The sequence below is a fragment of the Drosophila busckii genome, chromosome 2L (genome assembly GCF_011750605.1).
Source record: "Drosophila busckii strain San Diego stock center, stock number 13000-0081.31 chromosome 2L, ASM1175060v1, whole genome shotgun sequence".
Taxonomy (NCBI): domain Eukaryota; kingdom Metazoa; phylum Arthropoda; class Insecta; order Diptera; family Drosophilidae; genus Drosophila; species Drosophila busckii.
In genome coordinates, this window is record NC_046604.1 from 17,994,133 (window position 1) to 18,021,842 (window position 27,710).

The window sequence follows — 27,710 nt, forward strand, 5'->3', positions numbered from 1 at the left end:
ATTAATTAGATTTTGCACATCAACAAACCGTTGCGCATTTAGACAACGCACATATATATATATCTCACTATATATATATAACAGTTGTCCGTTTGATTATTGCTTTGGCTTTGCTGTTAGTTAGTTCGTAGGCCTGAGCCCGAAAATTGGTTTTTGCAAAAAAAACTTTTAGTGCATGTTTTGCAATTTGCATGAGTTTTAATTTAATTTTTATGCAATTTTTCTTATATAACGTACATGCGATATATATATTTCTATTTTGCATTTGTGCGATTTATTCGATTTTCAATTATTTAAATGGTTTTTCACTCCCCCACATAGAAATTCTAATTTGCATTTGTAGCGCTGACCCTCGCTCCTGCACACGCATCAAAGTGCCACTCAGCGCTACACACACACACACACACACACATTGAAAACTAAAATGTCTATATATATAAGATAAGAATGGACTGGGCACGACTTTCCTAATTGCCTCTGAGAATTTAAATTGAGACATGAAATTGAATAATTCAAAATAATTAGCAAAAGAAGCCAAAAGCAGCGCGCTGTCTTACTCGCTCTTTATCGCGCGCTCTCGCTCTAACATGATTCGCGTAATTGCATTAATGATTTTGATAAATGACAATCACCCAACTTCTTTGACTTTGACGCGTGTACTTAGAGTTTGAGAAAAAGTAACTGATATAGTCATTAAAGATTTTCAACAATAGTAAAATTGTTAAATAATTATTTTTAATGCATAGCAAATATTTAAGAATTTTTTTCAATATTTTTTGTGCAACTTTTAAAAATTTTTTCGATTTAGAATTTTTTTCTTAAGCATTTGCATGCAATTTTGAATTAAATAAATATTTTCTTAATTACAGCTTTGCTTAGAATTTTTTTTAATAAATTTATAATATTGCTATTGCTATTTCTTAGCTTAGAGTTTGAGAAAACAACTGAGCTTGCTATAATATTGTTATTAAAAGTTAACAATAATGCTTTAAAGAATAGTCAAATGTTTATAAAGCAAAAATATAGCAATGCAAATATTTTAGAATTTTTTGTTGAATATTTTATGTTCAACTTTTAATAAATTTGTTATGCTTATAAGTAAATTTCTCCAAACTGAAATGTAAATGCATTTTGAAATTTTCTTAAAATATTTTAAGGCAACTAATATTTAAATAAATGTTTTTTATGATTAGAATTTCGTTATTTACTTCTCTAATTTTGCTTTGAAACGAAGCTAGCTACAATATTGTCAATAGTAGTTAACAACAATGGCTTAAACAATAGTCAAATGTTTATTATACAAACATTTTAGAATTTAAAAAAAATTATCTTGTAGCATTTTTTATTTTTATAAATATTTTTCAAGCGCCAAATTTGATTAGATTTTCTTTGCCTTTATTAATTTGTTTTTAAATATAAAAATATTTTTCAAGCTCGAAATATGCTTAGAATTTTTTTGTGTGTATTTCTTTATTTGTTTTTAAGCCTATTCCACTCTCTCATGTTTTTAGCTTATCCGCACACTTAATCCACATTATTTGTAGTTTAAACAAATGTGAAGACCTTGACAAATCAAATCGCAACGAATCATCGCAAATGTGATACCTTTTAATTAGTTAAGTTCACACAATCGACAAAACTGTTTAGTAAACAATTTATATGGCCCAAATGCGTATTGAAAACTGAAAACTTGTCCAACCACAATGGCTAAATATTTGTAGTTTTATTTATTTTATATGCCAAGCTGTCTGCACTAAAATCAAGTCGCGCTGCCCACGAACTGCTAATTAAACTAATTGAGTAATTTCAAAATTTCAAAGTTGAAATTAAATGAGTAAATAGTTTGAGATACACAGACGAGATAGACACACATAGACATAAAATAAAACAAAGCAAATGAACAAAAAACTAAAGCAAGACCCAAAAGTATCTTTGAGTTGCACCTGTGTGAACGCTTACATGTGACTATAATGACTGCAATATAACTGTATAGTTATAGTTGCACCCACGTGCGCGCTAAGCTTAGCTAATTAATTTTCAACTTAGGCAAATGGCGACGTCGCTTAATGGGCGCTGTCCAGTTGGCTTGATAGTCATCACTAAATGCTATGCAATTAGCTCTATGGAGCGAGGTAAATGTTTCGCATGCTTCAAGCAATTTTTGGGGCACACATATGCAAAAAAAAAAAAATATAATAAAAATCAAACTTTCTTTGACCGAAAATACACATACAAATAGTTAAAGATACGCTAAAGATACAGCTAAAGTATTTACTTTGTTGCGTGTCATTGAACTTTACACACACAAAAAAAATTGATAATATTGAGAAATTGAGAAAATACACGCATATATATTATAGCAACAACAACAAGCAAGCGTCAGTCACATTAACATAAACTGATCATAAATTAAATTAGCCAAAGCCAAAAGTATCTTCCAGATACAAATGTAGCTGCAACATTATTTCGTATACAATTAATGACAAAGAGAAAGCGAATAGCGTCGAAAAACAAATACAGACAAATAGTTTTAGTTAAAACTGACTGCAGTACCCACAAGCTAATTTTTTTTATTTCGTTGCTGTCTTTTGTTTCTCAATATAGAAATTAACTTAACGATCTTCACTATATATATGCAAAGTTGTAAGTGTCATTGGCTCTTGCTTTAGCTTTAACTTGTCTCTTTTTATTAGACGCGTCTATAACTTATAACATTTTTTTTTATACGCTTACATTGTTTGGCTCTGCGTCTTTTTATTCATTTTCGTAGACGCGAGCGCTTGCGCTCTCTTTGTCTCTCTCTCTCGCTCTCGCACTTGTAATGAGCAACAAGCCAAGTGGCCACGCGTATTGGCCAAGTTGTTCGACGCTCGCGTTTTTGTCATTAAATTTGCGTTTATTTCATTGGTTAACTTGCTTTGCTTTTCTATTTCTATTTGTGCTTGTCACTGTATGTGTGTGTTCATTACTTTTTGTTGTTGTTGTTGTTCGAGTTTATGATCGGCTTTACATACTTGGCTAACAACTACTTCGCCCACCAGCATTTGATTGTATTATATATTTTTTATATCAATGCGTACTTCAATCATTTGGTTGGCTTAAATTTCATTTAACACAAGACTTTAAACTTTTAAATGGCAAGCATATATTTTTTATATTTTAAAATATTATTAAAATATTTTTAAGCAACAAATACACTTAAATAAAACATAAATGTTGCTTTGAACATTTTCAAAAATATTTTAGTGTGACTTAAGCGTTAAAAAATAATACTATACCTATTTAAATACATTAAATAATATTTAAAAAATTATTTAATGCTTAAAATAGCGTAAAGAATTTTATTTTATTACTTTAAACAATATGTATACATCAATTTGTATTTAAAAAATTATTTAATGCTTAAAATAGCTTAGAGAATTTTTTTTTAACGCTTTAAAAAATGTTTTTATATTAATTTATATTTCAAAAACCCATTTAATGCTTAAAATTTAATGCTTAAAACAGAAATTTATTTTAACGCTTTAAAAAACGTTTAACAATTTAAATAATATGCTTTAAAAACATTTTTCTTTTTAGTGCTAAAAAATTGGCAGCAAAATATTTAAATTTGCATTGAAAAATACTGTAGTGCATAAAATACTTTTATAATTAAATACTTTGCTTTACAGCTTAAGTAAAAAATGCAATGCAATTGAATTTTTTACACTACAAAAATATTTTATATATTTTTAAAATTAGCTTTGCATTATTTTTATTAATGCAACTTGCAGTTGTTAATGCTTTAAACTGTAGCCAAACACACCTTAGTTTATATTTTTGTACTGCAGCCTTTCTCTTACTCTTTCTTAACTTTTATTAGCTTAACACGCTGTAGTTACCTTAACCCAGTTAAGCTAAGTGAATACTCCCGCTTAAACATTTTAATTTATTTTTTAAAAGCAAACCCATTGCATTTGCTCTTTTGTCTACACTTGAGAGTTTTATGAGTTTAGTTTTAACTACATGTCTTCGATGTCTGAAACAAAAGCCAAACAAATAGACAAATAGACTTTGTGTGTGTCTCACATTAAGCCACATAAAGTGTTTGATTTTCAATCGATATATAGAGCGCAGCACTTGAGGCACGCTCTGTCGCGCTGACAGTAGGTTAATTATAAAATTAACATTAACCAACTGGTCAGCCAAGGTTTCCAGCAACGATACCCGCCCGTCTACCCCGTCTCCCTCCCGCTTAGCTTCAATGCCAAAACACACACATGCGCTGATTTGTGAAGCGGAAGGTGTCGCATCCAAATATATTTAGATATATCGAAATTTATGCTACCCCCCCGAACTTAACATACGTGGTAAGCAAAAGCCAAAGCCGCAGCCGCAGCCACAGCAGCTTCCAGTTCGCTGTTCCTGTTCCACGCCCTCGAGTTGGGTTTGTGTAGCGGGTGGTGGGGTGGGGGGGAGTCTACGATAAATTTCACATGACATTATTAGGTGACTGTCGTTATTGTTGCTGCTGCTGCTGCTGCTGTTGCTGCTGCTGATTATGTCATAATTTTAGGAAAATGAAGCGCTCAACCAAAATAATTTAAAAAATTGCTTTCATGCTTGAATTGATTGCGGTGCCCGAACCGAAAATAACAGCCACAAGTACTGCTGCTGTGACCCACTGTAGCCAAATATATAACCATGAGTACCTCACATCGATCGGAGCTGCCTAATGGAAGCGCCCTCCAAGTGTTTATGGCTGGCATCGAAAGTTCTCATTGCCCCTCAGCTTGTATTCAAATGAATGAAGTGCGCAGTATTCAATTAAAAATCATTATTATTAGTAATTTCCTATAAAATGAGTTTGCTCCGCCGTTTGCCATTTGGCAATTGATTGATATTTGTAGCGACCGAGAGGCATCATTGATTGAAATACACTTATGCTACACACACACACACACACAGTTACACCGGATAAGTTCATCAATTTTCAATTTGTATGTATTAAGGCGACCTCCCACCCACCCACTTTGCCTCCCACACACACAGAGAGACAGACAGACAATAAGTTGTCCCACTGCTGATCAACTTGATCTGTCGCTGTCGCATAATGAGACATTATGCAAAACTATATTTTGCTAATGAAGTAGAAAATTTTCCACGCACACGGACATCTTTATTAAAAGTAATTAAGTCATTGCAATTTTTCATTTGTTGTCACAATACTACGAAATATACGTAGGGCGGGGGTACTTTGGGGTGACAAGCAGCGGAAGATTATAATAGTAGCCTGGTACTAGTTATAGCTAGCTAGAAAGGTAATTAAAGTATTGAGAGCAAAAATAAATGGGGTAGCGCGAAAGAAGAAGAGCGGAAGAAGTGTCTTTGGTATTGCTTTCAGTTCATGAAAGATTGACATATAGAAGAAGAATTTGGACTACAAAAGTTAAAGCTGTTAAGCTGAATGGAATAAAATATTCACTTTTCAGTTCCAAAAGGAAGAAGAAAAAGGAATATGGAATAAAATGATAGAAAGTCTTAAAGTGTGCTCAGTTCTAAAAAAAGGAATATGGAACAAATTGACATGAAGTATTGAAGTATTCTAAGTTCCTATTTAGCTAATGACATTTATATTTCAGAACGTATTCTCAGCTCCTAAGAGATATATATAGCTTGTTATGACCTTATGAAGTCATCAAGTCAATATAAATATTTGTTGGAAGATCTTACACAGCTTATGATTTGATTTCAATGTTTCGTATAAATATCAAGCAATACCCCTAATAAGTTTTATACGCAATCCCAGCTAGCTCAGCTTAAATCTTCTACACACATTTAAATTACATATTTTTTATAGACAGGCGACCCCATGTCAAGCTGCTGCCGCCCTCACGACTTAGTGCCATGGTTAACTGAGCAAATGAAGAACACAGCAACAATAGCTATGTGTGTGTATGTGTGTGTTGTGTGTGTGTGTGTGTGCGATGGCGTCAGTGAAGTAAGTAATAATTGTAGCTAAATTTGTACGCAGTACATTTGAATCTTCATAAAATTTATGATTATGACAATATTACCCATGCCCAGCACTAAAAAGATGTGCGCTATTGTTTACTCATACATGTGTGCTTCAAAAGCATTTTTAACCAAAAATAAAATTGCCAGCGACTACAGAAATTGAACTCAAGTGCAGACAATTGATGCGAACCCAAGACTAGATGAAGTGAAGAAGGGGCTGGGGAGCGGGGTGGTACCCCTTTAAAGCAAAGTGCCTGCTGCTGTTTGTTGCCATATAAAAATACATTTTATTTTATTTTTTGATGCTCTGCAGCAGCAGAATTTGATTTGAATTTTGATTTGTTTGCAAAAAAAAGAGAAACAATTATTAATCGACTTGGTTTGTTGGTCAGTTGAGAGTACTCGCGCCATTTGTTTCAATTGATTTCAACATCCAACAATTATGCCAAATTAAAACTCATATAGAGCGTAGGCTCTTTGATTCTATTAAGTTAACCACAGCAAGGGGTGCTCTCTATGCAATTCCAACGATTTAACCATATTAAAAGTAACATTCAATTAGCGTTTTGATTTGATTTAACTGCAGCTGTTATTATTATACTTACAACAAGTGCCACGCCTTTGATTTTCGGTTAGAAGAATGCGCTGCAAGTAGAAAAAGCAAAAGATAATATTAGATACCTTGAAATGCGTGATAAAACTGTCGATTCTAAGCACAATTTATAGCTCTTGGTGCTGCGTTCTTGATACGCTACGAATTACAAAAAGACAATATCCGCAGCCAGAGATTTATGCGCTGTCGGTGCATTAGATGCTCCCTCCTCCCCTGCTCTGCAGTTCCCTACCTGCCTGGCTATATCTAATTGCAACCACTTAGCACTTGGCCTAGCATCGAAACCTGCTTGACCAACGCGTCACAGTCCAAAGTGCACAACAATTGCTGTTGATTTTTCTGGGATGCGTTTTCTCGTTGATCCCAAAAATAAATAAACTGCATGACAGCAAGTCCCTACTTCTAATTTTTGAAACAGCTGAAATTGCGCTGCAATTGTTTGTAACTCCTTTTGTTATTGTTAACGCAGAAGAATGTTGGGTTAATATATGACTTTTGTAATGCTCTTTTTATAAAAGTAAGCTAAGTTATAACTAAGTATGTTGCTTAAGCTGTGAGTGAGATTGGAATAATTGAAAGAGTTTGGAGCGAATGGCAGTAAAGGAAGAATTGAGTCGAATTGGAAGACAATTTTAATGAAAAGAAGAGTTAAGTCGGAATGGAAGGCAACATTTTGTAACAAATGAAGAGTTGAGTTAGAATATTGAGTCATAAAAAAAGAAGAGTTAAGTTGGAATATTTTAATCAAAAGAAGAGTTGATTTAGATTGGAAGTCATAATTTGTAGCAAAAGAAGAATTAAGGAATGGAAGACAGATAGAAGAGTTTACTTGAATTAGAAGGTATAAATTTAATCAAAGAACGAGTTGAGTTCGATTGGATTGATATCAATTTTGGATCAAAAGAAGAGTTGAGTGATTTTGGAATAAATTTATAAATAAATTTGAAGACATTTAACAATACAATGCAAATTATTAATTCATGCCCTAATAAAAATAGTTTAATAAAAAAATTATTTAATTCAGTAAGCAACTAAATTTGCATACAAAAAATACTTCAATTTAAATAAGAATACAACAATTAGAGATATGAGTTTAGCATTATTTAAATATAATTCAAACAAAAATAATAACCCAAAGCAAAGACTAAAGAATAACTAACTAGCTAATAAATGTGCTTTAATCTTTGCTACAAATTACTAAGAACTACAGAATTAGCTAATTAATGTATTACTAAGATTCCACAGTAATTGCACTTGCTTTACTTGGAAAGACTTAACGCCACGCCCCCGCCTTAAACTTAAGACCAAGCTGAGAGCATAAATTCTATCAAAAGCAAAACAATAAGCAAACTAATTACAAATACGCGTGAAAATTTTAAAAATCTGCTGCTCTACGCTCGAAGTAGAAGAAGAAGAAGCAACCAGCAATGGCATAAAAAAGGGTTAGCCCACTTTTTATGCAGTAGGCAGCTGAAAATTATGCGCTGCAATTTTTATTGCTTCATTGTTCTTTGCGGCAATTTTTGTGTGTGTTGGGGGTGGGCACTGGGGGGACTGGGGGGGGGCTCTTTGCATTGTTTGCGCTATTGTTAGTACGTTTTCGGGTTAATGTTAATTACCAAAACTGCTTTGGCACTTGGCTGACCAACTGTACGGCAGCAAAAAAAAAAAAAGAAGAATTAAAACCCAAAGCAATTAAAATTTTTATGACGCACTGAGTTATTACTACAAATCCACAAAACTTGAGTAATGCCAGCAGCTTGTGAAGTACGCAAAATATACAAAAAAAAAAAGGACGTGAGAAATTTCTGAGCTGAAAGCGAAAATGTACGCCCACGTTAAAGAAGAAAAAAAAATGGTGAAAAACCAGCGCAGAGATATTAAAAAGATTTATTGTTTTATGATATAAGAACAACAGAAATATAAAAAAGGTGAAGCCAACGCCTCTGACAATTTTCTTGTTACCTGTGTGGCGCGCACAGAGGTCAAAGGTTGTGCCACCGCACAAGTACAAAAGTAAAACTCGATTGAATCATGACTTATGCGCACTTCAATAATATTTAGCCGCTTTCCCCTTCAAACGCAAAAATACAAAAGCCAAAGAAAATAAAAGTAAATACCCAAGGCCGCTAAATATTTGCATATAGAAAATGTTGTAATTAAAGTTAAAGTGTCAAAATTTATGCACAAAAAAAAGTAAAAAGCAAAGAGTAAACTACTGAAGAAGTTTAGATGCTCTAAGAATTTAGCAGACTAAGCAAAGTTAATAATTTAGATTAATGCTTATTAAAGCTTATCTATTAATTTAAAAAAAATATTATAGCTAAATTTATAGAAATTACAAATGCATAATTATTTAGACTTAATATTTTAAACAACAATTTCAATATATAACTAAGCAATAACATACTCTAATTTATTTATTTTCAGTTAATTACTGCAAACCACAAATAATTAACTACTATTGCTTTAAATTCTAGGTAAGTAAATAACAAAATATTTTATTATGAATTTATTTATAATTTATTTTAATATGATATCCACTTTAGATAAATGAAATATAAATTTAAAAGCTTGTTTAGAATTTTCTTTTTAATTTACAATTTATTTATTTATTAAAGCACAAAAGTTTGCTTAGTATTTCTAATAGGCATATTTACTTTTGAATTTTTTTTATATATTTTTATAGTACAAACTAGCTGATATTTAATTTCGATAAATGAAATAGAAATTTTTAAACTTGTTTAGAATTTTCTTTTTACTTTACATTTATTTATTTAAAGAGTTTACTTATTATTTCTAAAAAGCAGCTTTCATTTTTAATTTATTTATATACTTTTTTAGAAAAATTAATTGTTTAGAATTTTCTTTTTACTTTACATTTTTTAATTTATGAAAGCACAAAAGATTGCAGATTTTATTTGGAATTTATTTATATATTTTAAGCAACTGATCTACGCTTTGTCAGAGTATAAAATAGTTAACTCTTTTTGATTCTTCAATGCTTTAAATCTCTACAGCATTTAATTGATTGTTGCTGCTTCTTCTTGCTTTCGTTGATCATTTGCATAAAGCACAAGTTGTCTACAAGTTGCATGCAAGTGAAATTAAAAACTAAACAAATGTGAAAGTTTATTAATTAGCTAAGCCAAAGAGCTGCTGCGATCGGCAACAAAGCAAACATTTTCTCTAGTATAGACGATGCGTAATAATAGTTTATAAACAAAAACGAAAATTACAATGAGGCTGTCTGGCAAGGATTGCATGATAAGCGAGCATATCAATTACAGTTACACGAGTTTAGTTCTTCTAGCTATAGCCGATTAACATAAAAGGGCAACAATGGCCAACAGCAAACAGGGCCCAAAGTAGTTAAACAAGTAATAGGCGTAATAAGAATAATTGGTGTTACCAACTGTGCACACGTGTGTGTGTGTGTTAGTGTGGGTGGCAACAAGCGTTGACTTGTGACCATTTCATAAATGCCGTTATAAACAAATTACGACAATAATAATGGCCCAAAAGGACTCGCATGAAATTTGTTTTTTATTGCGCACAGTTACACATGTAGCCCAACACTAAACTACAAAAAACACCCCAACCACCCCACCCCCCCGTATAGAAAATTATGAATTTCTAATGAAATTAAGCATAATGGTCAAAAGCGTAGGGTTAAGACCGCCCGCTGTGTCAGCTGAGCAACATTTTTGTTGTCTGGAACGCTCAAAGTCTCGAAGGGTGTTTACAGTTGTCGACGGACGACTCTCCCACATGCAGTCCAAGCTGTCGACCTAACCTCGGACTCGACCGCATAGCCTACAATTAACTCTCTTCGACCCTCTTGCCACCTTTTGTGGCAACCTTAATTTTTTTTACGACTTTTTAGTTTTTTTGCATTGCACATTGTAATTTTTGGTAATAAAAACAGTATTTTTTACTTCATAATTTGACGCTGACGGGGCGTGTCCTGCCGCGCAGGATAATTGCGCCTATTTGAATATTCAGCAGTCGCTGCTGCTCCAAAGTAAGTCAGGCCAACTACTCAGCGCTCTCCAATTTATGCGAGCGATTTATTTATATGCGTATCGTGTGAATCACCTTTGCCCAACATTGAACTGGACTCTCCACTCGACTCCAGTCCAGTTAAGCTTAAGTAGGTATTAATTTCTCCCCAGTGGGTGCCCCCAGCCCCCACCCATTCCAAGCTACAGCACGTTCAGCGCTTAAGAGCGATTGCATTACCACAAAAACTTTGTGCGGTTCATCGATACGCAACTTTTAGTCTTGAGCAAGGGCGTAGAGTGTAGGGGGGGCGGGAGCAGTTAGTCACAAATACAATCGCGTAATTAATTAAGCGCGTCAGCCGAACACTGGACAAGACTTAACCATCAGTACACAAAGCTAAGCGCACAGTGGAGCAAATCAATAACAAAAAGTAACAAAATCAAGACAATAAATACAGTCTAAAATATATAGAGAAATCAAAAATATATTTTTAGCTATATTTCTATACGTTTTAACATTTTTCTAAAAAAAAAAAACTAATTAAATCTTAAACAATTTTGCAAATAACTTAATTTAGTGCTTTAAAATAATGTATAAATTTCATAAATAATTTTTTAATTATTTTTAAATTTTACTTCTAACCAACGTTAGTCGATTTTCTAAGCACTTCTTAATTTGTATTGTATTTGCTTAATATTTAAACAATTTGGAAAATTATTACTTTGATTTTTAACCACTGTGCATCACTGCTGACTGTCGTTAAAGGCTCTCATGCTGGGCACGGGTTTTTAACCTGTCCAAGGCAAGCACCACAGCAACAACAACAATGACAACAACAACTTCGCTTGAGTGGGGTGGGGGGAGGGTAGTGAACCAAAAACACACCTCAAATCGCGTTTTGTCCTTTATCGGGTAATTCACTTTTTAACTTGCTCTTCACATTTCATTTGTTAGTGGCTAACTTTGGGGCAGGCTTCATTTTATTTTATTTTTGTAATTGTTTGCCATTAATTACAGCAACAACAACAATCAGGCAAATATTTCCGCTTGTGCTTGTGCCTTGTGGTTAATTTTATTTATAAGTCAGCATGACACACCTTCCATTACGATTTACGATCTTCAAGCATTAACGGTTAATGAACAGCTTAACAGCGTCAGCGCACAGTGGGCAGCGACAATTGTCAGCAGCATATAAAAAACAAAAAACAAAAACAAAAACAAGTGAAGTACTTGCAGTCGTACATTATACGATTTCCTTTTCCGTCTTTAGCGGCCATCTATTGCCGCCCCAACAAGGCCGCCCACTAAAACACGCCCACACACCCACTGTTTCAAGTCAAACCAAGTTCGAAGCAACACGAGGGCCACACCAGACACGAACACGTTCATTCATGTTGCTTACGCAAACGAATTTGGCGCAAGCCGGCAAAAATGGGCAAAGGAAAACAATAACAAACCTCAGCTGAGAAAACGCGCTGCGCTTAACTTAAGAGCGCCCGCGCCAAAGAGAGCGCGCGCATGCAAGCTAAAGAGCATGCAGCTGCTGCTGCTGCAGTAGCGGTAAAGAAGCAAAAACAAGTAGCAGTAAAAACTTCTTACGTTTTATTAGTTTGCGCGTGCGATTGAGTGTGAGGGGAGCTGTCTGCACATTTGGCAAATACAACTTGAGAAATAGATTTTTGTAGCTTGGCGCGCGTCCAAATCAGCAAGCCAATCAATAATATTACTAAGCAAAAGAAATTGCAGCGCTGATTAGCAAGGCAAGAAGTAGAACAACAACAACATCATTTAGTAGGGCTTTCCCCATTTAGTCCTGTCTGCTGCGCGTTTTAACAACAACAAGCGAAATCAAAAGAAAATCCGCAAGCATAAAAATCAAATAAAGCAGCGCAGTCAGCAGCGCAGCCGTGAAAAACAGCGAGACAAGCAGCGCACACACAAATTGGCGACCATGAAAAAAAAAGGGAATAAAAACGAAGGCAGCGCAGCCCCCTCACTTGCCTTCGCGCTATGCTGCGAACTTGCGTGGAAAACAAAAACGGCAGACAAAATTGTTGGCTGCGACGCTGGCAGCGCAGCGTTGATGATGACACGTGCTTTTTTCAGCTGTTTGCTGTGTATGTGTGTGGGGGGGAAAAACTGGCAACTGTGCGAAAAAAAGGACAAAAACAAAAATCACAAATGAACGAGAACTACGCGCGTACATTTTACGTTTGTGTTCGCGCGCGCGTGTGTGTGTGTGTGAAAGAGTCAAAGTTAAATCAAATAGCAAATTTAACGTATGGAGCCAAACAACAACAAGAAGAAGAAAAAGACAGCAGGCAGCAGCAGCAGCAGCCGCAGTCGCCGCCGCAGCCGCAGTCGCCGCCGCAGCCGCAGCTAAGCCTGCAGGTGGCAGTCAAGCTGCATTGGAGATGGTAAGTGAACGAAAAAGAGCATGAAGCGCCAAAGGGTGAGAGGTGGGGTAGCCGAACAGAGCAACGAAGCCGACTGCAATTCGTGTGCAGTCTTTTTGGCGCGTGACGTTGACTACTGTGTGTGCATGTGTGTGTGTGTGTTTGCTTGTGTGTGGGAGTGGGGGGGACAGCTGGCAAATTGCATTATTATGCGAGTGTCTGCAGTCTCTGCATGACAACAAAAGCAACAACAACAAGCGAAAAACAAATTGCAACAAAATACGCAAAAACAAAAACTAAATCGTATGCTCGCTCTCTGCCCCCCACACACTCTTTTATTTAGTTGTGTGTGTGTGGCGATTAGAAAACTGCAAATGCTGTGAGAGCAGCTGTTGGCAACTTTTGTGTATGTGTGTGTGTGTGTGTGTGTGTGGGCGCTTTGGCCAAACATTACATGCAGTTTTGTTCAAAAATTAATAGAATTTCATAAGCTTTGCGGCTCTGTCTGTTTCATTCATATGGCTATGCGCTCTCTTTTTACTTTTGGCCTGCCTTGTTGTTGTTCTTGTTTTTATTATTGCATTTCGCTCTCGCTCTCTCTTGCTGCCGCCCACTTAGCCTGCGGCTATCTCTTTCGTTTCGTCTATTGCTCGCCTGCTCTGACAAATGTTAATTTGAATTTTTATTAGGTTTTAGGCTTTTTATTGTTGTTGTCATGCATTTTATTTTCACTTAAAACTGCAATTGTTGCTGCCGGCGCTGCTGCCAGCGTCGCTGTTTGTCAATGTTGAAAGTGCGGCTGCGTTAGAAAATTGCATTTGATAATACCACACACACACACACATAGACACACACACACACACATGCGCTGGCATTTGGCAAAATCTTTTTTAGGTCGTGGCTTTAGTTTGGGACTGTCAGGCACCTAAAGTACAAAAAAAAACAACAACTAAAACATATAACATTTAAGGGATGCAAGTTTATTTTGCAAGCTGCTAACATAAAGTTTTATTTTTAAGTCGCTTCTTCTTACAGTTGAAGGCTTTTAATGCGAGAGACCAAAAACATTGCCTGTCATTTGATTTTTCCTTTTTAATGTAGTTGTGTGGAATTAAAAGTTGAATATAGAAATTGGAATATTTGAGGAATTAGTAGGAATTCTTATGGCTATAACTATTTTAAACTCAAGTGTATTTATTTAACTTAAATAATTCAGCTAAGCTGTCATATTTTGTTCTATTTAGAGTTCTTCCCGTATTATTAAAAAATCGTATTAAAGATAGCATAAAGAAATCTATAAATATTTTACATTAAACTTTTACATAAAAAATTTTACAATTTATTTATGAAGAATTTATAAAGGAATATCTAAGATAAAAATTTAACGTTCTGTAAGATTGAAGTTTATATATAATATTATTTATATTTTATATTATCATTTTCTGCTTATTTTGCAGTGGAAATATTTAAGTAACTACTTGAAATTCTTATGCTTATATTTTAATAACTTTTTTTAAGCTCAATTATATTTATTTAACTTAAACAATTAAGTTAAGCTGCCATCTTTTATGCAATTTGGTAAACAATAGGTATTGAGAGTTCTTTCAATATTATAAAAGGCTCTGTAATATTTTAGAATGATATATTATCATTTGCTTTAGAATTTCTTCTTATTTTGCAGTGATACTTGAAGAATTACTTGGAATTCTTATTGCAATTACTATTTTTACACTCGAACGTATTTATTTAGCTTAAAAAAATAAATAAAAAAATTCTCAGCGCTCTTTTGAGCCTACTACAGCAATATTTAAAGCATTTTCCATTAATTACTTGGAATTCCTCACCTAATAATAATTGAAACACTTAATATTTATACTTTAGAAACAATATTTATTTTTTAGAAATTATTTGCGCTGCTCTGAGCTGTAATAACACTGCTTACAATAATTTTCAACCTAAGCAAACTCACAGCTAGTCAAATATTATTTTCTGCAAATCATGTCGTTGACAAGAATCTTTCTTTATGTTTTTTTCTTTCAGACTTGCTGCATATGCCAAAAGGCAAATACATATCTTCAGCTAAATCGTAAGTGCATTTCAATTTTCAAATCAGTTTTATTTTTTTGCCTTTTGCCTTGTGTGTGTGTGTGAAAATTTTATGCCAAGTCATGGCCGGGGCGTAAGTAGGCGCCACTAAGAAAACAATTGAGGGAAAACTGTTGTCCTTAGGACCAAGCAGCAAGTACCAAGTACAGTGGTGCACATGACTATGACTACTGCAAGGGTGGAGAATATAAAATAAAGAGAAAAGTCATTGGGCTGTCAGGCCAAAAAAGTTGGCGGCAATTTGAAATGCTCGTTTACCGACGGCAACAGTCAAGCGACGACTTTTGACCACAAACAAGCAGCACAAAAATTATATAAAATTTTGTGTTTTTTTTTGTTTTTTGGAGATGGCAAGTTTGAATTTTTCATAAGCTATGGGGGGTTGGGGTGCTAATGGCTAACGAAACGACAAAGAAAATTTCGTACCCTTTTTTTTTATTTTAGCGCGCGTAATAAAAACAACAAGAATTATGAAATGAAATAATGAATAATATGAAGAAAAATACTTGTTGTTGTTGCCAAAAACAGAAAACGCATTAAGTGCGCGGTTTTTGGCCATTGTTTATAACATTTGTCGCTCTTTTTTTTTGGGGGGGATAATTAAGCATGCTTATTTATCTAGAACGGCAAGTCCTTGACCACAGTGGGGGGTACGCGCAAAAAATATTACAATAAAAAAAATTATATACATATAATAACAAAAAAAAAAAAAACAAAGTTTTATTTTTAATGATAAATTGTTTGAGGTCGCGCGTACTATAGGCGCCAGTCAAAGGTCATAGCTACCCTTTAATTTAACAGTTGCCCCCACACCCCGTCTTTCCTCTCTTTCTATAGCAGTTGTCTGTCTTTTTCCGCTTGCTTCATTGCAAAATCAATAAGACAAAAAGTCAGCGCGAATATAAAATATGCAAAGTATTTATCTTAAGAAATATTTAATACAGTTCAATGCTGTAAGTAAATAGTTAACTAGCGCTAGCACTAAAATTTAGCTCATTAAGCTAAACTATTGTATTCTATTTAACTAAAATAATGAACTACTAAAGAGCTGCATATTTTTATATTTTTAATTAATTTATGGGAATTTAAAAGGAATAATCAGTTCAACAATTTTTAGCATAGATATTAATTTCTAAATTCTCCAAAAATTGTATTTTACTTAACTAAAATAAGCGCTGCATATTTTTAATTAATTTATGCTAATTGAAATGCAATTAATTGTGTTGAAAATTGTTAAAAATAGCATAAAGAAATTTATAAATATTTTATATTAATATTTTAATATAATTTACAATTTATGCTAAATTAATTCAAAAATTCGTTAATAAATTTGAAAATTAGTAGCAAATAATTTGTACACAATTACAAAATTAATCAATTTTCACTATTTTTAACATTGATATTGCTACTGTATTAAAAATTGTTAAAAGCATATTTATTAATTTTGGATACCTAAAAATTATTTGGCACTAACATTCAAACTAGCAAGTAAATAAAAATTAAATTAAAAATTTTCTTTATAAAATTTAATAAACTAAATTATTTGCTACTAATTTTTAAACTTGCATGTAAAGAAAAATTAAATTATATTAAACTATAACGAGTTTAATGAACTAAAGGCTACGAATTGTGAATTAGCATGTAATGAAAACTGAAAATTCCACTCATTTCGAAAATTTCGAGCTGATTAAATTATTACTGATTATTGGGAGAACAATAAAAATCTTCAATAGAAATACTTATTGTCTAATAGTTAGCGACTGTACTTAGTGTCATTCCTATTTTATGCCAAAATCCAACTATATGAACTATATTATTAAATTAATTAACTGATTATAAGAGTTCTTCAATACAAATACTTATTATCTGATCATTAGAGAATGTATTATATAGGGTTTATAAAATTAATTTTTTGACAACAATTGAGAATTTGAATAGAAATACTTATTGTCCGATGATTAGACACTGTACTAAGGTTCTTCATAAGGGATTTTGAACTACTATCAATTGTATTTGTTTTCGAACTCAATACTATAAACAATCATTAATAATTGCAACACTTTCTTTATGCAAAGTGTAGTACGCAAAATTCTTTGCTTTTTATTATTTTTTTTTGCTAATTAGCTAAGCCCAAGCCAAACCATTGGTGAGTTGCAAATTACATGTGGCCAAGGCACACGCAAATCACTTGTTTTTTATGTAATTAGCCAAAGCTACACTTTCGGCCAAATACTACAGAAAAAAAAAAAACTAAACTTGTAGCGTAATTAAGCGCAAACCGATCGCTTCTTACAACATTAACCGCCCCAAAAGCGCCAAAGAGAGGTAAAGAAAAAATTTGCTTAAAAATCAACTCGTTCAATGACCGATAAAATTACTTTGACTAAACTTTAACTTTCCACTGTTTGTGCCTTTTAGCGTGTTATTGATTATTAATTTTTATGTTCGGCTAAGCTCAAACTTATTTTTTGTTTTTGTTTTTTGTTTTAGCATTTGGCTGTAATTACAGCAGCGCGTTAATTGTTTGTCTGCTCAGCATTCTTTAAACATTTTTTTTCGTTTTCTCTATTTGTTTTTGTTGTTGTTGTTTTTTTTTTTAACTACACTTACAGCAGCAGCCACAAATCGACATCTCTGCGTCCAACATTCATTATCTTTCATTACCATTATTGTCTCGCTAGCTTAGCTCACCTGAGCTCACCTGAGCTTAGCTACTGACAGTTGTGTGGCCAATTACTGACACAGTTCGAACTTGTAATGATTTTTCGGCTATATATATTATATATTATGCAGAGAGTCTTTTGATTTATGATTTGCTAGTGCAGACAGCTGCAAGGACACACACACACTCACACACAAATATATTTAAAAAAGGTACTTGAATGGTTTATTTAGTGCTGCAATTATTATAAATTAAGGCTATAAAATAAATCAACAAAAGCACAAATTTCTTGCTAAATCTACTTAATAGCTAAATATAAAACATGTGCAATTTTCGCTAGAAATTGAAATCAACTTATGCATTATTTATTGTTTTTTATGCCAAAATTTTAATATTTAATTTTAAATGCGGCATTTTGAATAACAAATATATACAAAGCAAGCTTAAAAAAATTCAAATATAATTTAAAACCAATTTTAGTTTCGTTAATATTTCATTTATGCCATTTACATTTTTTTGTTTAATAAAACTTTAGTTCAAAATATTAATTACAATAAATTTGACTACAATTTATATTTTATACAAAGCAAGCTTATAAAAATTCTTATATAAATTAAAACAAATTTTAGTTTAATTTATAACATTTTTTTTGCCTTTTATATTTTTTTGTTTAATAAAACATTAGTTCAAAATTTTAATTACAATAAATTTGACTACAATTTTACGTCAATAATAAATATTTTATTCAAAGCAAGGTTTCTATAAAAAATTCTAATATAAATTAAAACAAAATTTTTTTTTTGACATTTTAATTAAAACAAATTTAGCTGCAATTTGTAAATGTTAATAATAAATCTGAATACAAAGCAAACAACTATTGCATAAAATTGCGCTTAATTATAGAAAAATGATTTATTAAAATACTTTATTAAAGCTTAAACTATTTTTAAAAATTGTCTAAGCCAAGCTTTGTTAACAATTTTAGACTTACCAAGTATTAAAATTGTTCAAAAAAAATTGCTTGCAATTCCAAATTTGTTGTTTATGACTGTTTTTTGCACTTGCAGTTTATTTTTAAGCTATTGGCTTAAAGCAAGTTTGGCCAATTAGCACATTAATATGTTTAACACTTTTGGGGAAACTGATTTTAGCTTTTTATGTGGCGTGGGAGATACGAAATTTAGATTTTAGTTAATTTGTCTCTCGCACACAGTTGGGGGGCGCCGCTTACAAATACAAATGCACAAAAAACACCGTTAAACTGCAACAAACTGAAACGAAGCCAATCAAAATCAATGAGCGGTCTCTACTAAGCAACAACAACAACAAACAAATCGCAGTGACTAAAGCCAAATAGTTAAAGAAGAAGCAGCAGCAGCCGTCGCTGCATTTTGTCTGCGTTTGTATTTTTTATAGTTGCTTTGATTTTTTGCCTTTTTGTGTGAATTTGTTGCTTTTATTAATAAAATGCACAACTTCCGTTATTAATTTTGCAACTGTGACAATTGTAGCTCAGCAGCGACGACAGCTACAAAAACAACAACAACAACAATTCGCAGTGACAGCGCGTTGAGTCGCGATGTGTCACCGAAACAAATAAAAAAAAGCTCAAGAGAGCGCGACGAAGAGTGAAGAGTGTAGCGAAGAGCGCGCGGCAGAGGCGGCAAATGCAAATGCAAATCGAAAATCGCAATCGAAGCGCATATAAACAAAAGCGTTAGTTGTGTGTGAGTTGCGCCCACTTTAGTGGGGGCGCGTGAGCGGGCGGCGTCCCGCGGGTGACAAGCTGTCTAGGAGCTGCTGCTGCTGCTGCTGCAGCGACGTCGCTGCTGCTGTTTGTTGTTGTTATTTGCTTGCATTCATTCATAAAAATCAGGTTGTAAAAGCAGCAAAAAAAATTCAGGCAAAAGCAAAACGTATGTTGTGTTTTTATTTTTTTGCTTATTGTTGTTTTTTTTTTTTGCTTGTTTGCCTTGTTCAAGTCAATTTGCCGCTGCGCTTTTATTGTTATTATTATTATTGTTGTTGCTGCTGTGCACTGCACTTAGACATTGTCACTAAATTTTTGTTTGTTTAGCTTTGATTAATTGCAATTGAATTTTGCACTTGAGTTGCGGCGACTGCTGCACATTGCATTTAATTTAATTCAATTTGTTTATAATGCACACACGCGTTTAATTGTATAGTTTCTATTTTTTTTATTACTTGTTACAGCAATCAAAACAAATCACACTAATATTGTATTGTATTGCAAGTTGTAAGTGTCGAATAAATTTAGCCGCACTTGAACCGCGACACCTGCTGCCCGTCTGATAGCTGAAAATGAACTGTTGATTTTCCGTTACAATTTTTGAAATTGATAAGTAAAACGTGCAAGCAGTGCAGCAATGCTAAAACGTGCAAGTGCAAGCGAGCAGCAAGACAAGCAACTTCGAACGCAGTTCGATGTTCGAACAAGCAGTGGCGCAACATACATTTGGCATAGGTGTGAGTGAGAGCTGCGCATGTTCGTACAAGCGGCTAACATGTTTGCTTGTCGTAACAGCGTCGAACGCTGTTAAGCGGCTGTTAATGCAGTCAGCTTGAGATTTATACAAATCTGTGTGTTTGTTTTTGCTTGACATGTGTGTGTGGATTACAAGCGGCTGTGTGTGTGTATGTAATGATGTAAAATGATGATTTTGATTTAATTTTTGAATTTATATAGAAATTAAAGGCATATTTCAATTAGCAACATTAGATATAAATATCTAAACAGCAAAAATGTTTAATCAAAAAGCTGAGTACTACAATATAAAGTTTATAAATATAACAAGTGGACAACATATACACACATAGCTACAAATTTAATTAATCTATATTAGCTGTGTAGCTATAAAAATTTGTTAGCATATATTTTTTACTTATTTTGCAATTTTAATGACAACAAATATTTTTTCAATTAAATGCAATTTCAAAATTTTCTTTTAAATTTTTGACAAGTAGCTTTAGCAATAAATATGAAAAACATTAATGTTCAAAAATAAACCTCCCACGAGCTGCGCTAAGTTGTTTTTTTTTAAACAATTTCTGTCGTAAATTAAAAAATACTTTTGTACTTTAGTCTCTCGAATTGTTTCACAGCTATGCTATAAAAAAATATTTTAAAAAAAGCAAACACACGAATATTTTAATTAGAGTATAGATAAAATAAAACAACAACAACTAAAGCGTGAGCAGCAGCAGCAACAACAATTATGAACAATAATTATAAACGAAAATAAGAACAACAAGACACCTTTTTCATATAAATTTCAAAAATTTCAAAAATAAAACACACATAGAGATAAAAATGAGAAAAACTCGCTCGCAATAATAGAAAAGTGAATTTAACAAAAGTACCAATAGAAACATATAGACTAGTGGTTGAGCTATGAGGGAGGGGTGTGTGGGGGGTAGACAATGCTTGGAGCGAAGGGGGATAAAAATAAATACAAATGTCGCCGGCATCAATAAGATATATAAATTAAAATGTGTGTACTACAATCCCAGCGTTAATTAGAAACTCACGCAGCAGTGAATGCATTGCTAGCACCCCCCTACCCACCACCCCACCCCTCTCTCTAGGTGTAGTGAGCTACTATTGCTGCTTAGTGTTTATGCTCGGCTGGCAGCATTTGACATGCTGTCGTGTATCTATTAGATACATTAGCCGCTGCATGCACACCACCCCCCCCTCCCCACCCCGCTGCAACTTTCTTTGCCTTTATAGCCACCGCAGCGTCGACAATTTGATGTTTCTTCGAGTGTTGCCTACACGTAAAAATTTATTTTGTTTTTGTCGCGTTTAATAAACTTGCCCCATGCCCACTTGGCCCGCTACCCCCCCTTGCCTACGGCTATGGCTGTCACCTATAGCGACTTGCAGCTTTCTTGCTTTAGAGGGTGGGGGCGCAACACCCACAACTTTATTTATGCCTGCTAGTGAGCTTAATGACTTCCTGCGGCTGCTGCAAGCAGCAAAAATAGCTTAAATTTTATTCCAAAACTGGAACAATTGTTTGTCAGCTGCAACTGCAGACAGAGAGAGAGAGAGTCTAAATTTCAGCAGCGAGAGGTGTGAGAAATTATCTAACGGTATTTATGGTAGAGAGACGAGCATTAAGTCCAAAGCCCATATACCAAAATTAAAAAAAAATCAAAGTTAAGTAAGTTTTAATAATAAAGTTTGTTCAGTAAATGGGCAAATTGTTACTCTAAAAATATTTTAAATAAATTAAATACTCTTATATATGCTACAATAATTAAATTAGCTGAAAAATAAATTAGCTAATACAAAATTAAATGACTCATTAGTCTGTTTGTTATAAATTTGCTCAATATTTTGCTCATATTATTATGAGGCTAGTAATTAAACAAAAATTAAATATTTTGTATTATTAAAATTATTATTTATGTAGAAGTTTTACAGCATATAATTATTTTTGTATGTTCTAACACTTTAGATGCATTAAATACAAATATTTAATTTCACATTAAACCAAATTCATATTTTATTAAAGCTATTAAACGTATAAAGTATTCTATAAAACATTTAATGACTCATAAGCTTGATCAGTTTATTTTAAACTATTAATTAATTATGCCAGCATTTAAACAAATTATAAATAGTTGGAAATTTATTTGCTAGCATAGCATTTATAACTATAACGAATTTGCCCAATCAATGCGCTATATGTTAGTCTAAAAATATATATTTATGATATTGCTTGTCCCGATAAATAAGCTCATGATGTACAGTTCGATTTGTAAGTCTTTGCTATGGCAAATGACAATTCATTTATCTTTGCAGCGTAGAGAAAGAAAGTGTAGGCGTTTGTTCAAGTTTTTGAATATTTTTATGCATCGAGGCTATAAGTTATTAATGTCACATGCATAGAGCTTAGAGTTCCGGATGCAGATGCGTTTATCAGAAGAAGAAGCAGAAACAAGCGAGAAAGCAAATGTTGTAGAAAAGTAGAAACATGATTATGAAATTATACAAAATGCATGTTGAATAATTGTTGAGGGCCGCGAGCTAAAGTGAAAATAAGTAGTGTAGGTGGGGGGCTGGGGTGGCGGTAAAAATGGGTGGCGCTTACGTCAAAGTGAAATTACGCCTCGGCATTAGATTGGATGGAATTATGCGCTCTTCGTGTAAAACGAGCGAGCAGCCAACGAAGGCGCAATTAAAATCCAACACACACATACACATACAGCTGAAGAAGCAGCGAGCTAGCGGCAAAACACTAGCAAAACAACCTGCCGCTGCCTACGCAAGCAGCGACGCCAGCAGCGACAGCAACAGCGCAACAATAGAAACGAAGAAAACAAAAAAATTGAAGACGATCAAACGAACGAACGATCGGACTGACTTACCTTGCGTACATCGCGCACACACACACGCACACAAGAGAGCGCGTCAAAGAGCGTGAGAGAGCGCGAGAGCGCGCGCACGCCTGCAGGGCAGCAAACAGCTTTTGATTTGCGCTCAGTTGTTTGCCGCTAAGCTACACGAACCGAACCATGAATTTAATTATGATTAAAAAAAATTTTTATTTTATTTCTTCTTCTTGCGCACACAACACGCAAATAGACGTCAATACATGCGTGTGTATGTGTGTGTGTGTATTATATACTTGTTTGCCTTTATGTACTTGGCGTTTTGGCTTATTATGTAAAATAGTTTCTTAGCTAGAGACTGGAAAGATATTCGCCAGATATACAAATGAGTACTCGCTATTGGTGTGTGTGTGTGTGTCTCTCTATCCATGTGTGTGTGTGTATTTATGGCACGGCTTTTCTATTGTATGAAACTAACAACGAATTAAGTGCCGCTAGCTCAGTTTAGCTCTCAAAATGGTGCCGATCATAAGGTACAAGTTTTTTTTTCTTACTCTTCGGTACAGTTGTGCTCATTTTTACAGCGATTGTTTTATAACTTTGTTGACTTGTATAATTGTTCGTAACCAAATATGGTGGCTCAAATTAGTTTTATTTTGGCTAATAGCGTAGGCATATGTTAGTCGTTCATACAATTTAGGCTAAAATAAAATTATCATTAGCAACTATTTTGGAGTGCTTTAAATTGTTGAGCACTAAGAACTAATTTATTATTTTTATAAATATAGTTTTGGCAGCTGGTTATATTGTTTCGGATTTTTTAAATTCAAGAAATAAGAGAAATATTAATTTCGGTAGACGAATTTTGAATATAGCTTAAGTAATGCTCAATAAATTACATTCTAAATTTTTTTGTGGATAGATTACAAATATCCTTAGTAATTAAACTTTAAAACAATCTAAAAATCAAAGTTTTAGATTTTTTAAAAATTATTAATTATTATATTAACTGTGATTGTTTTATTAACAATTGTTTTACTGCTTTAAAATTCATATTGAATGTTTTTGGGACCCAAACCCTAACCCAAGCCTAAATTTTCACTAAAATTTATGGGCATCAGAATTTTCAGAGCAAAAAAATAATTTATTTGTTACATTATCATAGCTTTTGTTATTTATTATAAAAAAAATTGTTAGTAATAAATTATTACAAGCTCTAAATATAAACTGAAAGCTTTTTTTAAGTGAAGAATTTTTGAAAATGGAATCTAAAATATTTTGTACAGTCAAGAATTTTAAAATCTTTAGATAGCTGGAGTTTTTTTATAAACTTGTGAACTCAAATTCTAGCTTAGAATATTAACAAAAAACAGTTTGAGATTGAAAGATATAAAAGTTTTAATATTAAACGCTTGTTTGTTTGAACTTCCCGTGATAAATTTAAGACAAACTGATTAACTAGTTAGTACTAGAATATTTAAAAGCAACTTGGAGCTTATTTAAATATTCAAAGCAATGCGTTGATTTGTAAGCTTATTAATATATCTTTTGTTGCCAAGTTGGAGGCAGCAGCAGCCGCAGCCGCAGCTTAGCAAATCCAACGGTTTGTACTTGACTCAGCCGCCGCCAAAGAGTTGAATGAACCGCGCAGCGTTTGCTCCAGGTCTAGAGCTCTGGCTACTGCCACAGTTGGGCGAACTGTGTGTATGTTAATTACTCCCAAGCATAAGAAGAAAAAAAAAACGCGTAGAATATAATAATAGCAATAATAATGATTGCGAAAGTCAATCAATCATTTTTCGCTGGCAACAAAAGGCGCAAATGCTAAAATTTAGTTGAAGTCGCTATTGTTGTTGTTTTTAGAATTGCAGATGTGCGACACTCAAGTTGCTGACGCTGCAGCTACAAAAGATGCAAAGATACAATTGTATCTTCTATTATTTTTTTTTTTTGTGAGCGAACAATGCACAAGGCTTTGGCTTTGGCTTTAGCTTGTCGCATTAAAATATCTGCAATCATTAAAAATTGTGCATGCTGGCATTGTATTGAGTCCAGCCCCTCACCCCCCCTCTGAGCTCATGCTGCGTCGCTCTTTATCCTTACGCATTATGCTGGGCTGGCGCCCAAGCCGCACTCAATTATTAGCACATGGCCAAAAAGCAGAGCAAACAATAAACTAAAAACCCTTTTGGCATATAGGCATATTTTCCATACCCCCACTCCCCCCTCTCTCTCTAGTCTAGTGCAAATGTAGCTTTTGTTTGTGTGACTCAGAGCTATGAACAATAAATTTGTGTGCTTAAATTTTGAAGGATTATTGTTCCAAGTCTAAGCTATTGTTGCAACTGGCAGTTAGATAATGGCGTCTAATATGCAGACATAGTGTATTTAACAGATTTTACAGCTGCCTAACAAACTATAGAAAGTACGATATTTATTTTTAATAGTTAAATAGCTGAAACTGCATTGCTTTGCTTTTTGAACGTTAATAATGTAACTGTTAACATTTATTTAAAATCTTTTAAATACTGAAATTTATTACAAAATTTTAAAAAAATAAAATACAAATTTTATAAAAAATAAAAATTCCAAATTTTGCTATGAACATTTTTTAAAGTTTTTTTGATGCATTTTAAGTTTAAAAATTAAATTCATAATTTTAGATTAATTTTCCATAAACAAATTTTTATATAGTGAGCTCTCAGTTCAGTTACATCTATAAAATAAAAAAGTATGTAGTATTAAAAAATGTTTGCTACAATAATTTTGTTAAATTTGCAAAATAATAAAAAAAATTTGAATATATTTAAACACAATATTTTGATAATATGCTTAAATGAATTTTACGTGCAAGTAAATTTAGCATTAAAAATTTATTTAAGCGATTTACCAGTCAAAAGGATTTGAAACAATTTTCTAAATAAATATTTTATTATATAGTAAGTTCTCAGTTCAGTCCAGCTTGTAAAAACAAAATATATAGTATTTAAAAAATGTTTGCTAAACTATTTTTTGTTAAATTTAAACATTTTTAAACACAACTTTTTGACTTTTTCGTGCAAATAAATTTAGAATTGTAAATTTATTTAAGCGAAATTACAGTCAAAAGATTTTCAAACTGTTTTCTTATTAAATATTTTACTATATAGTGAGTTCTCAGTTCAGTTTAATCTATAAAATTCGCACTACTCCCAGTAAATACTTTTTGGTAAATTTGAAAATCATTAAAAGAAGTTAACAATTTTTTGAGATTTATGTCGTAATCAATTTAAAATCATAAATTTATTTAAGCGTACTGCGAGTCAAAAGTTTTTGAAACAGTTTTCTAAATAAATATTTTAGTATATGTTAAGTTCTCAATACAGTTTAATGCATAGACAACAAATGCTTTATTATATTATTATTTTTTTAAACTAATAAATAGCACAATATTGGCTATATTGAAGTCTATAACACTTAACAACTTAATGCAAATTGCGCAAAAAATTAAAACATATTTTTATAATTTATTCTCATAATAGAAAATGTAAGTCGAAGCAGTTTTTATAGACATAGAAGCGCTGCAAGCTGCAGATTGCAACAACAACAAGAGTCAAGTCAAGTCAAGTCGATGCGTGTGTCCAGTGTGTGTGTGTGTGTGTGTGTGTGTGTGTGAGTCTTTAGAGCTGACCTAGAAACCCATTTGTAGGACTAAAGTCAATAAAAACGTTTTTGTAACTTTGGCGCTGTAAGTGAGCGAGAGAGAGTGAGAGAGAGAGAGAGCGACACGCACACGAGGCCAAAGCAAAGTGAAGTTTGCGGCTGAAGTGCAGCTGCACTAGCCACACAGCTGACCCACACACACAGACAAACACACACACACACACACACACATAGAGTTGAGCTGAGCTATGACTTGGCAGGATGAAGCTGCGCCCGCTGGGCTTAGACAACAACAACAGCAACGGTCAGGAGTCAACGTCAAGCCTCAGTGCGCGCAATGATTTGAATAAACTCCAAAGTGGCGATGGGTGGGTGGTTAGTGGGTTGGGGGCATTGGCGTGGCACGTGCTTGGGCTGCGCAGAATCAACACTGCGCATTGGAATTGGAACTGTGTGTGTGTGTGTGTGTGTGTGGCATGTGTGGCATGCAAGCTTTTTGTGTGGGATAGGTCGTGCTGCAAGCTTCGGCTACAGTGCCACATGCCACATGCGGCAAGCTTTGGGTGGCAAACTCGACTAAGCGCCAGTGGAAGTGCCAGCTCAATTTGGAAGCCAAGTGCCAGCCAGAGCAGCTCGAGTCGTCAAGCCCAAGCGGTCACCCAAATTAGTTGCCAGCGTTGCGCCCGTGCGTTCAAGTCTCACAAATTCGCTGCCAAACGCCAAACGCCAAACGACAAACGCCAAACGTTTTTACCGTTAGGGGTCGCGTGCACTGTTTTTAACACCCTCACCACCAGCCCCCCCCCCAAACGCAACTAAAACGTTAACAAAAAAAGTAAATTTAATTCTCTAACGCGCAAACAATTAATTTATAACAAATAAATGTGCGTTAAAAAATTGAAAAGCAAACAAAAAATTTGCTGCAAGT

General features: G+C 33.6%; 1 protein-coding gene across 1 annotated transcript in view; it reads right to left on the reverse strand.

Annotated features, from left to right (window-relative positions):
- LOC108607644 (protein abrupt) overlaps positions 1 to 18,785 on the reverse strand; it is a 51,603-nt gene extending 32,818 nt beyond the window's left edge. Inside the window, 2 exon segments of the mRNA XM_033294857.1 lie at positions 6,603 to 6,642; positions 18,771 to 18,785. The gene's annotated coding sequence lies outside the window, so the exon portion shown is untranslated.
- Positions 18,786 to 27,710: the final 8,925 nt, after the last annotated feature.